The sequence below is a fragment of the Chionomys nivalis genome, chromosome 1 (genome assembly GCF_950005125.1).
Source record: "Chionomys nivalis chromosome 1, mChiNiv1.1, whole genome shotgun sequence".
NCBI classification, from domain to species: Eukaryota; Metazoa; Chordata; class Mammalia; order Rodentia; family Cricetidae; genus Chionomys; species Chionomys nivalis.
Genome location: NC_080086.1, coordinates 182,473,467 through 182,486,622, shown reverse-complemented (window position 1 = coordinate 182,486,622; position 13,156 = coordinate 182,473,467). Strand labels below are relative to the sequence as shown.

Sequence of the window (13,156 nt, the reverse complement as noted above, 5' to 3'; positions counted from 1 at the left end):
AAAATGAATATGGTATGTACTCACTCAGAGTGGATTCTAGTCATAAACAAAGGACATTGAGCCTATAGTTCCTAGAGAAGCTAAGTAATAAGGTGAACCCAAAGAAAAACATATATAGATCCAACTGAAAATTGGAAGCAGACAAGATCACTTGACAGAATTTGGGAGCATAGGGTTGAGAGGTAGAAAGAAGGGGAGAAGGGGAAGAGGAGGAGAGAAGGGAAGTGTTGGAGAGAACTTGAAGGAATGGGATAGTTGAAATGGAGGAAGGACAAATATGAGAGCAAGGAAAGAGATATCTTGTTGAGGGAGCCTTTGGGGGATTAGTGAGAAACTGGGCTCTAGAAAAATTCCCAGGAATCCACAAGGATGACCCCAACTATTCCTTAGGATCAGAGGAAAGGGTGCCTGAACTGGCCTTGCCATTTAGTCAAACTGATGATTATCTTAAATATCACCATAGAACCTTCGTCCAACAACAGATGAAAACAGAGGCAGAGACCAGCATTGGAGCACTGGACAGAGCTCCCAAGGTTCAGTCAAAGAGTGGTAGGAGTGAAATTATGAGCAAGCAGGTCGAGACCATGAGGGGTTCACCCACCGAAACAATGTGCCTGAGCTAATAGGAGCTCACCAGCTCTAACTGGACTGGGAATGATTGATCATGGCATCAAACTAGTCCCTCTGAATGTGGTTGACTGTTGGGGCAGACTGTGTGGCCAATGACAAGGGCACTGGGGTTTGTCTCTACTACATGTACTGGCTTTTTGGGATCCTATTCTCTTTGGATGTGTACCTTGCTCAACCCAGATGTAGTGGGGGGGGGGCTTGGACTTTCTACAAGGCAGAGTGCCTTGCCCTCTCTTACGATTGGAGGGGAGTGAGGGGGAGGGTGTGTGGAAGGAGTAGGAGGGGAGCGGGAGGAGGAGGAAGTGGGAATTTGAATGGTATTTTTTTAAGTAAAAAAAATTCAGTTTAGTTAGCATAAAAACTCTTATATCCATTTTTTATTAACAATGTTATTAACTAATAATAGAGCTATTGGTCTTTTCTAGTTTAGAATGGATAAGAAATTTTTAGCTGTTTATTACTGTTTGTAAGTAACTTAAATACTAACTTATTTAATTTGTAATTATCTGTATTTTCTAACTAAATTACTAAAACAAAGATGATTAAACAAAAAACAGTTACAATTCTATTATGAAAATATCTTTTAATCTTTAAGCACTTAGTGAAATTTAGTTTCTTGGTTGTCTGACATTAAATTGTTACTTATCATATCAAAAGGATAGATGTAGCTTTGGCGTTGGATTCTCTAAAGAGTATGACACTTTAATGAGCATGACTTATGATTCCTTACAAGTTTGATATTTAGCAGATCAAGGTAAATTAAATATGAAAGAGACGGGTACCATATGGTAAGCTCCCTAGGAGAAATTACAGTACACTGCTACTATTATGATAATGATTTCTTATGTTCATTTTTATACAAAAGAAGAGGAAATGAGGAATCATTATGAGCAAAGTAGAAAGCATGGTACAGAATAATATTAGAGTTAACTAAACCTATCTTCTTGTACTTACCCAATTTAAACACTTGTGAAGGGCTAATATACTGGATTATAGCAAAACCTTATAAAGTATAAAACTCTTTTTGTCTTATGCCTACAGGGTTTCCAGCTCATTACTGCCAAAATTATATTATTGTCTGTTAAAGAAGCTGGCTTTTAAAATGCATGTAAAAACTCTTGTCTAGATTTAGGTGGCCTTACTTATCTAAATTTATTCATATCTCCATTCCAGCTCCCCATGTATCATAATTAGATTATGAAACTCAAAACAATGTAAGCTTATCATCCTTTTCTAGACAAGCCACATTCAGGCTTCTCCTTTTTCAAATTCTATTTTAGGATACTGTTTCTCTCTGTAGTCACATTTTGTTATTACTGAACTATAAAGATTTCAGTGACTAAAATTGTCAGTGATTATTTTATTGATTTTAATGCCTAAATGTATAAAAATTTACATACAAAATAATTTAAAATGAATAGAACTTAACTATGCTATACGTTTGAGACAATATATGATTAATAAAAATACAAAAATACGATGCAAAACTTAGCAATGAGTTTTGTATAGAAAGATCACATAAAATACACTCAATGGCAAGATAAACTGTGATTAGAATATTTCTCTCTTTTGTTCTCTGGTTAAGGTATAACTCTAGTGAATAAAACCATCGTAATTTCAAGGCTGGCAGATGTGCATCATCTACCTGCACTTTCATTTCTGTAAAAAAAAGAATGTGTTTTGACTCTTAAAACTGTTGTAATAATTGATTTATGTGATAACATATCTTACAAAAGCAAAGGATTCAGCAGAGGTTTCACATTCAGAAAGGTGCTAAAATACTAATGGAAGAAATCTGCTTATTAAATGACTGAAAGCGATGCGTGAGTTGCTGGGACCGGTGGCTGGATTGTGATGATGTTTAAAGGAACAAAGGAAGAGTGAAATCAGAAGGATCTTACATATTATTTCTGACTTACGATAATTTAGTTTTGGGCCAAGAGACTGCAATGTGGTTTGATACTTTATAAATTTATTAATAGAATAATTAAACATATTTGGCAAAAAGTAAGTTATTTGGTGAAAGTACGTATACTAATTGTTTTCTGCTTTTATTAGAAGTGTATATACCACTAAAAGTTTTTTTTTTTTTGAAAATAAATTAATTTTCAAATAATATATCCTGATTATGGTTTCTCCTTCTTATATTCCTTCCCGTTCTTCTTCACTTCTCATCACATCTGGATTTACATCCTTTCTAAGTTTCATTAGAGGAAAGAAAAATCTAAGAGATAATCATAAAATAATAAAATAGAATATAAATAAATCATAATACAAGAAAAAAACAGAAAGAATAGAACCCAAGGAAAAAACATAAGTAGCAGATACAGAGGCAGAAAGACATCCACTCATTTGTATACTCAGGAATCAAAAGAAAAAATGAAAGTCATAATACATATATATGCAAAGAATCTAGTGTAAAAAAAGAAATGAAAAAAAGTTAAAATAAAAACAAAAGAGGAAAAATGAAAAACTCTATATTGACCTTATGAGACAGTAAATCTCTAAATATGCCACAGAGTTCATATTCTGTTAGCCATCTATACATGCACATACATCTATCCTTCTTAAAAGTAATTTATTTACCAAGTGAGTTTCCCTTATAGAAAACCATTTTTTCCTTTTGCAAGTTGTTATTAGTTGGACTTGAAGATGCCTTTTAAATTAGATTGAGTGTATGTGTCCACTTCTCCACTCAACTCTAAGATTCTTCTGGTACTTACCCTGCAATCCCTGTTCGAGTCGCCTCAGTCTCTCTGAGGTTTTATGTGCATGGTCCTGTTGTATTTAGAATTCCTGTTTCCCTTTGGTCCTCCACCATTTCTGGCTCTTAAACTTTTCCTACCTCCTTTTCTGCAGGTACCTTGATTACTGAGAGGAGAGATTTGAAGGAGGCATCCCTTTTAGAACTGACCATTCCACGGTCTCGTTGCATAGTATCTGGCTGTGGTTTCCTAGATTTGTTCCCGGCTGCTGCAGGATGAAGCTTCATTGATGATACCTGAAAGGAGGTGGAAATTTTATAATAGTCAGAGGAACAGAGTGACCTGAGCAAGTCACTCATTGTGTGTGTATGTGTGTGTGTGTGTGTGTGTGCATGTGTTTATATGCATATACATACATCTAGCTAAATTCAGAAATATCATCTACTCAGTTTGTACAATGTTTTTATGTATAATTTTGAGCTTGCCACTTAGTATTAGATAACCACTTTATGTGCTCTTCCCTGGGGAGAGAATGGGGCTATTTCTCTGATATCAGCATTTCTTTGTTGCTTGTAGTTCTTTGTGTAGCATTGAAACCTCTAGATTTTTCCCCCTTCCACATTAACATGTGTATTGGTGTCATTTATGTTCACGTCCTCTACCCAGCGCTAGTCTTGGAGGAGAACCTAAGACTGACCCTTCATTAAACCAGCATAATTCCTAGCTACAGTCTAAATATTTGTCCTTATACCCATAGATAAGTGTAATTCTCATCCCTCATCAAGGAAACTTTTTTTGGCAACAAACAGAGAACATCACAGAAAACAGCTGTTCAAATTCAGAGCCTAGTCCCAACTGATACATCTATAGCACAACTACTCTACCTAAGACTCATGGACCACTGTGGGAAAGGAGGTGGAAATTTTATAATAGTCAGAGGAACAGAAAATTTTCTGTAAGACTGCCTCTCCTAGACATGTTAGAAGCTACACACATGAGTCTCACCAGTATGGCTTCCTAAAAATCATCTTTCTTTCTGTTAAACATCACCATTACAACAGCATCTCTATAAACACAACAATGATTTAGGGAACATATTTTATTAACATATACCTTTTTGTGGAATAATTTGAGGAGATTTGGCATTAACTTTCCTTCGAAAATGTGTAAAACTGCTATGGTAAAACATCTGTCACTAGGCCTTTTTTCCTTGGTAGGGAGACTTACCAACTGCTTCTATTTCAGTAGGGGTTATAAGTCTGTTTAAATTGATTATATGATATTGATTTAAATTTGATAAATGACATTTTTTTCAAGAAAATTATTCATTTTTATTTCTTCCAGTCTGGTGGAGTACAGGTTTTTAAAGTATGCTCTTATGAATCTCTGAATTTCCTTGGTGTTTATTCTTATGTCCTCTTCTCATTTCCAATTTTGTTAATTTAGATATTTTCTCTCTGTCTTTTGTTTCATTTTGATAAGGGTTTGCCAGTCTTACTGATTTTTCTCCAAGCACTAACTGATAGATTTATTGTAATTTTGTTTGTTTGTTTCTCTTTTTTTATATTTCAACCCTGAGTTTATTTCTTGCCATCTATTCCTTTGAGGTGTAATTTTTTCCTTTTTGTCCTAGAGAGTTCAAGTGTGCTGCTAATTTACTAATATAATATCCTTCCAATTTTTAATATAAACCCTTAATTCAATGAATCTGCCTATTAGAATTGACTTCATTGTGTACCATAAGTCTGGGTATGTTGGGTATTTGTTTTCATTCAATTCTAGAAAGTTTTTTCACAGTCTGCCTTTACCAATTTTTCATTCAGTAGTGAGTTGTTCAGTTTCCACGAGATTGTAAGATTTCTGTTTTTATTGATATCAAGGTTAATCCTTGATGATCAGATAAGAAATATCATAATTATTTAATGTCTTGTTTCTATTGAGACTCATTTTATATCTAAGTATGAGGTCAATTTTTAAAGGTTCTGTGATATGCTGATAAGAGTATTATATTATTTTATTCTTGGGCAAAATATTCTGTAAATATCCATTTAAATTATGTCCGTTAGTTTATATCATCATTTAGCTCTAGCTTTGTCCTTTTATTTTTGCTTGTATTCCTGTTTACTATTGAAAGCAGGGGTAGTAAAGTCATTCACTACCCATTCATGACAATCGATATGAGTCAGGATGTTGTAATGTGTCTTTTATAAAGTGTAGAATGAAGCTGAACTTCATTCTCTTGTTTTCTAAGCTCCTATAGACTTTACGTCCTTGGTAGTCCTTCAACAATTTGGCCTGTGTCTTTTATTTTTTACTTTTATTTTCTTGTCACATGGACTTCTCTGATACTAACCTTTCTCTTCTCTCTGGATAGTGTTGTATCAGGCCAGTCTGGACAACTCATAATAAAGCTCAAAAACGGCACTGATGGTATAGTATTTGAGCTGTCCCTTCTGCTATTAAGATGGCACAGTCACTGTATGTGGGACTTGGCTTATTTAAGGACAGCATTTTGACCACCATCCTTTGTACCAATTTGTCTTAGTACCACTTTTTTTTTCCTGAGAAAGTATATCTGTTACCAGCAAAAGGAATTTAACCCACCCCAGAAAGGGGAGATTTGTCCTCTATATTTTTCATCATCAAATCAGTTTTTTGTTTGTTTGTTTGTTTGTTTACATTTTGGTGAATTATCTTAACTTCTCCATCTTATAAGTTCTCTCTCTCTCTCTCTCTCTCTCTCTCTCTCTCTCTCTCTCTCTCTCTCTCTCCGACCTAATTATGTTGTTAAAGTTTCCATTTCTCCATACACAGCTTTCTTGCATGAAATTTTACTGCATATAAACAAAAGAAACCATTCTATTTTGTGCTTGGGAATTAATGAGGGAATTGTTTTTCAAAGTATAGTAAATTTTATAGCATTTGGTGTACTCAATATTTTATTTCAACATACTGCCTCTTGACTATGAAAAATTAATCAATTACGTATTTGCTAATACATTCTATATACATACAAATTATTAGTTTATATCTACATTAACACACAACTGAGTGACAATTTTTAAAATATTTAGAATGGACAATGTAATTTCAGGTGGGAAAAGAAGATAAAAATTACCACTAGCTCAAAAATACTCCCTTCTTTTTTCCAGTCTCACACAGAAATGTAATGACTGTACTTGTCTTACAAAGCTAAGAATCAATTGCAAATACTGATATCACAATTTACTATTTTCCTTTAATTTTATTATGCTATATAACCAAATTGTTAAATGAAGTATAGTCTATTTTTAGTGTCTGAAAAAAAATAGTAATTTATATATCTAATAAGTGAAATAATTAATATTCTACTTATTAGTATTTTCCTCTAGAACTTCTTTTTCTTTCATTAAATTTTTTTTTTACATAATACTATCTGGATTATGGTTTCCTTCCTTCTACTGCTCCCAGTTCCTCCTCACATAATGATCAATACCCTTCTCTCTCATTAGAAAACAAACAGGCCAGACATGGTGGAGTATGCCTTAAATCCAGGACACCGGAGGCAGGCAACCTTAGGTGTATCTTTGTAAGCCTGAGAGAGAAAGAGAAGAAACAGGCTTCAAAAAGATGATTAAGATAAAATAAAATAAGATATGAGATAAAACAAGTACCAACACATTGGAAGTAGACAAAACAAACAAGAAAAAGATAAAACTTTTAAATAAAAATTTAATAATGAAAATGAATTTGTCTAGATGGGTAGACAATAAGTGCAAATATATCCACCCAGCAACATTTTACATTTTATGTTGCATTTAAAATACACTAAGTTATAACTTCCAGCTGTGTTCATAGCAAAATTAAAACTGATGTCATAAATGCTGAAGGAGATATAGACTGTGATCAATCTAACTTGCTGCTGTAGTAATGCAGAAGTAGATTCTGGATATCACAGGAAATTTCTTAGGAAGTAACTGTGTGTTTATCACACATTTTTGTGAGGTCACTGCCATGTGTTTGTTTTAGAAAAATAAAATCATTGTTTGGGTGCAAGGGATATGGTTTTGTGGTTCAGAGCACTTGCTGTCCTTTGGTGTAAATATATTATTATTATTATTATTATTATTATTATTATTATTATTATTTTTCGAGACAGGGTTTCTCTGTAGCTACGGAGCCTGTCCTGGAACTAGCTCTTGTAGACCAGGCTGGCCTCGAACTCACAAAGATCTGCCTGTCTCTGCAATATAGTGTTAATAGTATTCAGTGAAGTAAGTATTAAATTCTTTCTTTTGAAAACTGTTCCATCATTATAATAGATGCTGCTGTTAGCAATCCTGTAGAAAGCATAAACACACATTCTGCAATATTTAGGCAAATTCTATGACACTCATATTTAAAAAACAAGTTACTTTTTTGGCTCCTTGATCAAATATGTTTATTGTCTTTATGAAAATATCTTCATAGAAGATTGCTTTAGCTCTCAGCATCCCATTCCTGAGAACTGAGGAAGCTTGCCTTCTTTTGAACAACCCAATCTTTTTCTGGGCAAGGGATATTTTTGGACAGTTCCACCTCTTCTCTACTTCTCTTAGGCTTCTTCTCATTGGCTGGGTCCTCTTGGGTATGAGCTTTCTTCTACATCTCCTTTATGTCTGGAGTTACATTGTCCTTTATGTACTGAGGACACTGTTTCTTATAAACATCTTCATCTTCCTCTGTTAGGTAATGCAGGTAGCCTGCAACACTCTGACCATGCTGTACTTTGAATGAATTTCTGAGTTGAACTCCTTACTTTCAGAATCATAACGAGGGAATAGATTGGTACTGTGATGATTAGACAAGCTTCCATCCACAGCTCCCTTCAGGAACCCAGAAAACATTATTGCCAGTTATAGTTCAGGCAAAACCTGTATCCAAACAGCAACTAAAGGCACCAGATTGACTATTAATGCTTTTCTCCATTGTATTCATCTCCAGTCAACTCCACTTGTCCTTTATGGAGCTTGTCTATACTAAACCTGTTGTGAAGCTTGTGGGTCAGTAGCAGCACAGTATAACAGGCTGGAACATAATTTGTAGGGCCAGTTCTCACACTGCATTGGGCTATCATATCCCCTTCTATAAGGGCATATGGAATCTGGCAGATAATATCTCTGCTAATTACAGAAACTATCATCCTGTCTTTTGATGTCTTGTACTTACTTCTTTCCCGAATCCCCGTTTGTTTCCAAGCACAGTAGTCAGATTTACCCTCTCTCCACTCTCTAAATCTCACTTGCTAACTCTTTAAGTAAGTCTTATTCTTTTTTTTTTCAGTTTTACTTTTTATTTATTTATTTATTTATTAGTAAGTCTTATTCTTAACAACATTCACAATCCCTATCCTCTGGAACAGAAATCCACAACCACAGCTCCACACAGTTGGGCAAGTCTGGTGGCTCTAGGTGAAAAGGACTGGAGTGTCATTTAACAGATTACTGTGAAGGGTAATGTAAACAGAAAAGAAACTTTAAATGAATATAAAGTGACAGCGTGCAAACTTTTTTTTAAATTTTTTTTTGCAAACTTACATCTCATTGTGAAGATTGTTCTGCTTCTGCTAATATTCTTGTCAGCTTCCTTAACTGTTCTTGATGTTTCACTTTACCTCCTCTGAAGCAATCATCCCAGACAAAATGATATTTCTTAGGAAATGATGTGTTATAATATTTTATGCTATAGATATTGTTCTTGCTAATTTCCTGTGCAATTTTCTTACCTGAAAGAAAAAGCTGAGTAAAAACAACAGAACATGAATGAATTTTGTCACCATTTTCCCTAAGCAACAGACTGTATGAACTCATTTTGTCACAGTTTAAGCTCTTGTTGAAGCAGTTAATGTCATCTGTCCAATATACGAATGCCAGTTTTATGGAAGGAAACATGTATAATGTTTAGAGTAAAATGAATGAATGTGTATATCTGCCTCTGTACCAATGCCAAAGATATAAAATTATGCTTAATAAATTGTGAATTAAATCTGACCCTGCACTAAGGTAGGTTTCAGAGACCATGTATTGGAGGATATAAGTGTTATTAAATGGGCCTCTTAAATAAAATTGAAGTGGGTGAAAATCATGGCTATCAGGATCATAAGATTCTTTCTTAAAATAAATATAATGAAGACTAGGAAAAAAATCTGTCATCACTTCAAGCTTAGGGATAGAACCTAATGGTCATAACACAGAATGGAAAAAACTACAGGAGTTATGTTAAAAATACAGTGGAAACATACATCTTGAAATTCCCTTTAAAAAGGCTACTGCCAATTATTAAACAACAGAAACAAATTTTAGAAACTGATTACCTATGGCAGGACATCTGGACACCAGATTAGATCTTTAATAAAAATACATAGGTCACTTATTAAGGATCTTAGATTTTCTCTTATATTTTTCTCTACCTTCCACTAATGAGTGCATATAAAACAATGCCTCAAAATTGCATGGTTAGTAATCAAGAGATTCTGTTTTTAAATGATTAAACCTTATAACTAATAACAATTCCCATCTTCAATATTATAAACATTGCTAAAAAAAAAAAAAGAAAAGAAAAAGAAAAACTCTGTAAAGCAGGGCCAAGCAATTTCCAATGTCACTTTTAGTCCCAGGAAACAGTGGTATGAGCTCATTAAGGTTTCCATGACACAGGCATGAAAGCTGTAAAAGAAGGAAATTCTCATTCATGTTTTACCATAGGAAGTTCCAACACCTGTTTAGGTGTAAGATTATTTATATGTGATCATTTATTAAAAAGGTTAAAACCAAAACAGAAACTGTCATTGACTCAAGAAATAAGACAAAAATCTGGAGAGATGTTTCAGTGGTTAAGAACGCTTACTTACTCTTCCAGGAGACCCAAGTTCATTTCGCAGTTGACATGTGTAGAGTATCCAAACTCAAGAATTCTCTGCCTTATAATGAAGTCCATAGGTGTCCACTTACAAGTAGCATACATTCACACATATACATTAAAAATAACTTTTTAAAAGAAGTGAAAGAGGAAAAGTGAAAGTTATCAGTGTCCTTGGATAAGAAAAAAGAATATTGTCTAAATGATCACTCTTTCTAAAGTGGTACACAAAGTCAAAGACATTTATATGAAATTCCAATGATATTTGTTAAAAAAAAACTACCTGTTTTTAGGGAATCACAGAAGTCTCTAATGGATAGAACAATTTTGAAAGAAAAGAATGAAGCTGAAACTATCACATTTCATGACTTATAATGTAATACATAGTTATAGAAATCTAAGCATTAACACTTTGCCTTAAGAACATAAGTGATTGATGGCTGGACAATGTCTACGTGACTAGTATCAGAAAGATATGTGGACATGATTCTTAAGGTACAGGAAAGTGAAATAAAATCGGACAAAGAAGGTGGCACCAAGTAGAAAGATTGTATATACCAAAAGAAACAATCAATAGGGTAAAGGTAAAACCTACAGAATGGGTGAACATATAAAGAACATAGAAGCAGTCCACTGCTCAATTTTATAAGAGAATAAAAAAGAAAAATTAATTCTTATGCCAATGCTTAGAATGTACTATGCAGGCTACAAAAGAGAAGCATGAACTCCAGCACAGCCACCAAACCTACAACATGTAGCCCTCAACCTACAATATGGCCTGCCTGTAAGATGTGTGGGACAATGGGGGCACAGAACATGTGGGAGTGGTCAATCTTTGTTCAGTTTAACTTGAGACTAATGCCATGAGCTCATGAGAGGGAGTCCTTGCCCTACATTGCCTTGATGGCTAGGAACTGGAAACTGCGTAACTCAGAGAACAAGAATAGAAACAAAAATGACTGGCAGAAAAAGTAAATCAATAAAATGATTCCTAATGATATTCTAAAATACTCATAGAACAGTGCCCTGTCTGCTTGTTATCAGAGAGGATTCCTTTAGCAGCAGATGGGGGTGGGTATAGAGACCCACAGTCAGACATTGTACAGAGAGACCACCTCCTATGTATAACCCCAGTAGCACAGACAACAAATCAACAGTGAATAAATGGGATCTTCTGAAACTGAGAAGCTTCTGTAAAGCAAAGGACACTGTCATTAAGACAAAAAGCCATCCTACTGAATGGGAGAAGATCCTTACCAACCCTGCATCAAACAAAGGTCTGATCTCCAAAATATATAAAGAACTTAAGAAACTGGAAATGAAAATTCTAATTAACGCAATTAAAAAATGGGGTACTGAACTGAAAAGAGAATTTTCAGCAGACGAAGTTCAAATGGACAAAAGACACTTAAGGTCATGTTCAACCTCCTTCATGATCAGGGAAATGCAAATCAAAACAACTTTGAGAAACTCTAAATTGGACCTTGCCACTCAATTCCTACCATCAGAGATAGGGGAACCACAAGGAAGAGGGGAAGGAAAGATTGTAGGAGTCAAAGGAGATGAGGGACACCAAGAGTCCATCAAATCAACTAGGCAGGGCTTATGTGAATGTACAGAGACTGAAGGGGCAAGCATCTGTCTGCATCAGGTCCTGTTTTGTAGAACTCCTAACAGTGAGAGTTGGTGTGTCTCTGACTCTTTTGCCTCCTTTTGGGCCTATTTTCCTCCTATTGGGTTGTCTTATCCAGCTTCAATGTGAGGACTTTGGCCTCATCTTATTGTATCTAGTTTTCTCACATTTAGCTGTCGTCTCTTGGAGGTATGCTCTTTCCTAAAGAGAAAAGAGAGAAATAGTGGATCTGGGATAGAGGAGAGGAAGGGAAGGATGTGGTAGGTGTGGAGAGACAGGAAACTCTGGTATAGGGGTATTGTATGAGAGAATAATCTATTTTCAAAAAATATATTAAATAAATAAAAAGAAAGAAATCCTATGGCACAAGGACTCTGATACAGGGAAGCAAATGAGATTGTTAACAATGAGAAGGTTACATACACACAAACATGAATGCACCCATGCATGTATACACACACACACACACACAAACACATTCACACACACTTTTTGGAGAATTAAGCCAAAGCTTTTGCTGTTTTTCTCTCATTTTCTTATCCCCTTTGATAGACTCCATATTTAGTGTCCATATGTTACTGTGAACGGTGTTGAATATTTTGCCTGTCAGGCAGTGACTTTTCTTTTTATTTACTCATTTTTTTCATTAAAGGACTAAAATAAGTACCTTTTTCCTGGTTCTTTATTTCTTGTATTATGAATTCCAATTTTTTTAGATAATATTTCTGGAATTTTATCTAAGAAATATGAACTGAAGCCAGAATCAACAAAGTTATGCGTTTTACTGTCTTTAGTTGAAAATATTTATAATTTCTTGATCACAATTACTTCTATAATAACACTCTATACATTCATAAATTATTTGTGTATTGTTTGTTTAATATGAGGAATTTTTCAAAATTCCTATTTGTTTCTTGTCAATTTGGGTGAAGTAGTTTTAGCTTCCTGTAGAAATCATAACATTATCATTGTTTTTCAATCTCTGTAATATCTGTTTTTGTTTTCTGTGACTTTGGCTCTGTGTTTGGTATTTGTCACTGAGACAAAGCACTTAAGTAAAACCTGTTAAAGAAGGAAAGCATTGTGCCTCTGAAAGCTTCACAGATTGCAATCTGCTGGACTGTGGCTAACTTAAGGAAACATTATGGCGGCAGAGATGTGTGAACAAGAAGCTCGCTCACCTTGTGACAATCAGGAGTGGGAAGGAAGAGAAGGAGAAGGAGGGTCACAAAGATGGTTCCAAGGAAGAAGCATGGCCAGCTTTTGTACATCCTCTAACTAGGATCCTGCTCAACAGTTTATTAACTAAGTT

General features: G+C 34.6%; 1 pseudogene; it reads right to left on the bottom strand.

Annotated features, from left to right (window-relative positions):
- Positions 1 to 7,793: 7,793 nt before the first annotated feature.
- LOC130863044 (60S ribosomal protein L5-like) lies at positions 7,794 to 10,226 on the bottom strand (annotated as a pseudogene).
- Between the last annotated feature and the right edge of the window lie 2,930 nt (positions 10,227 to 13,156).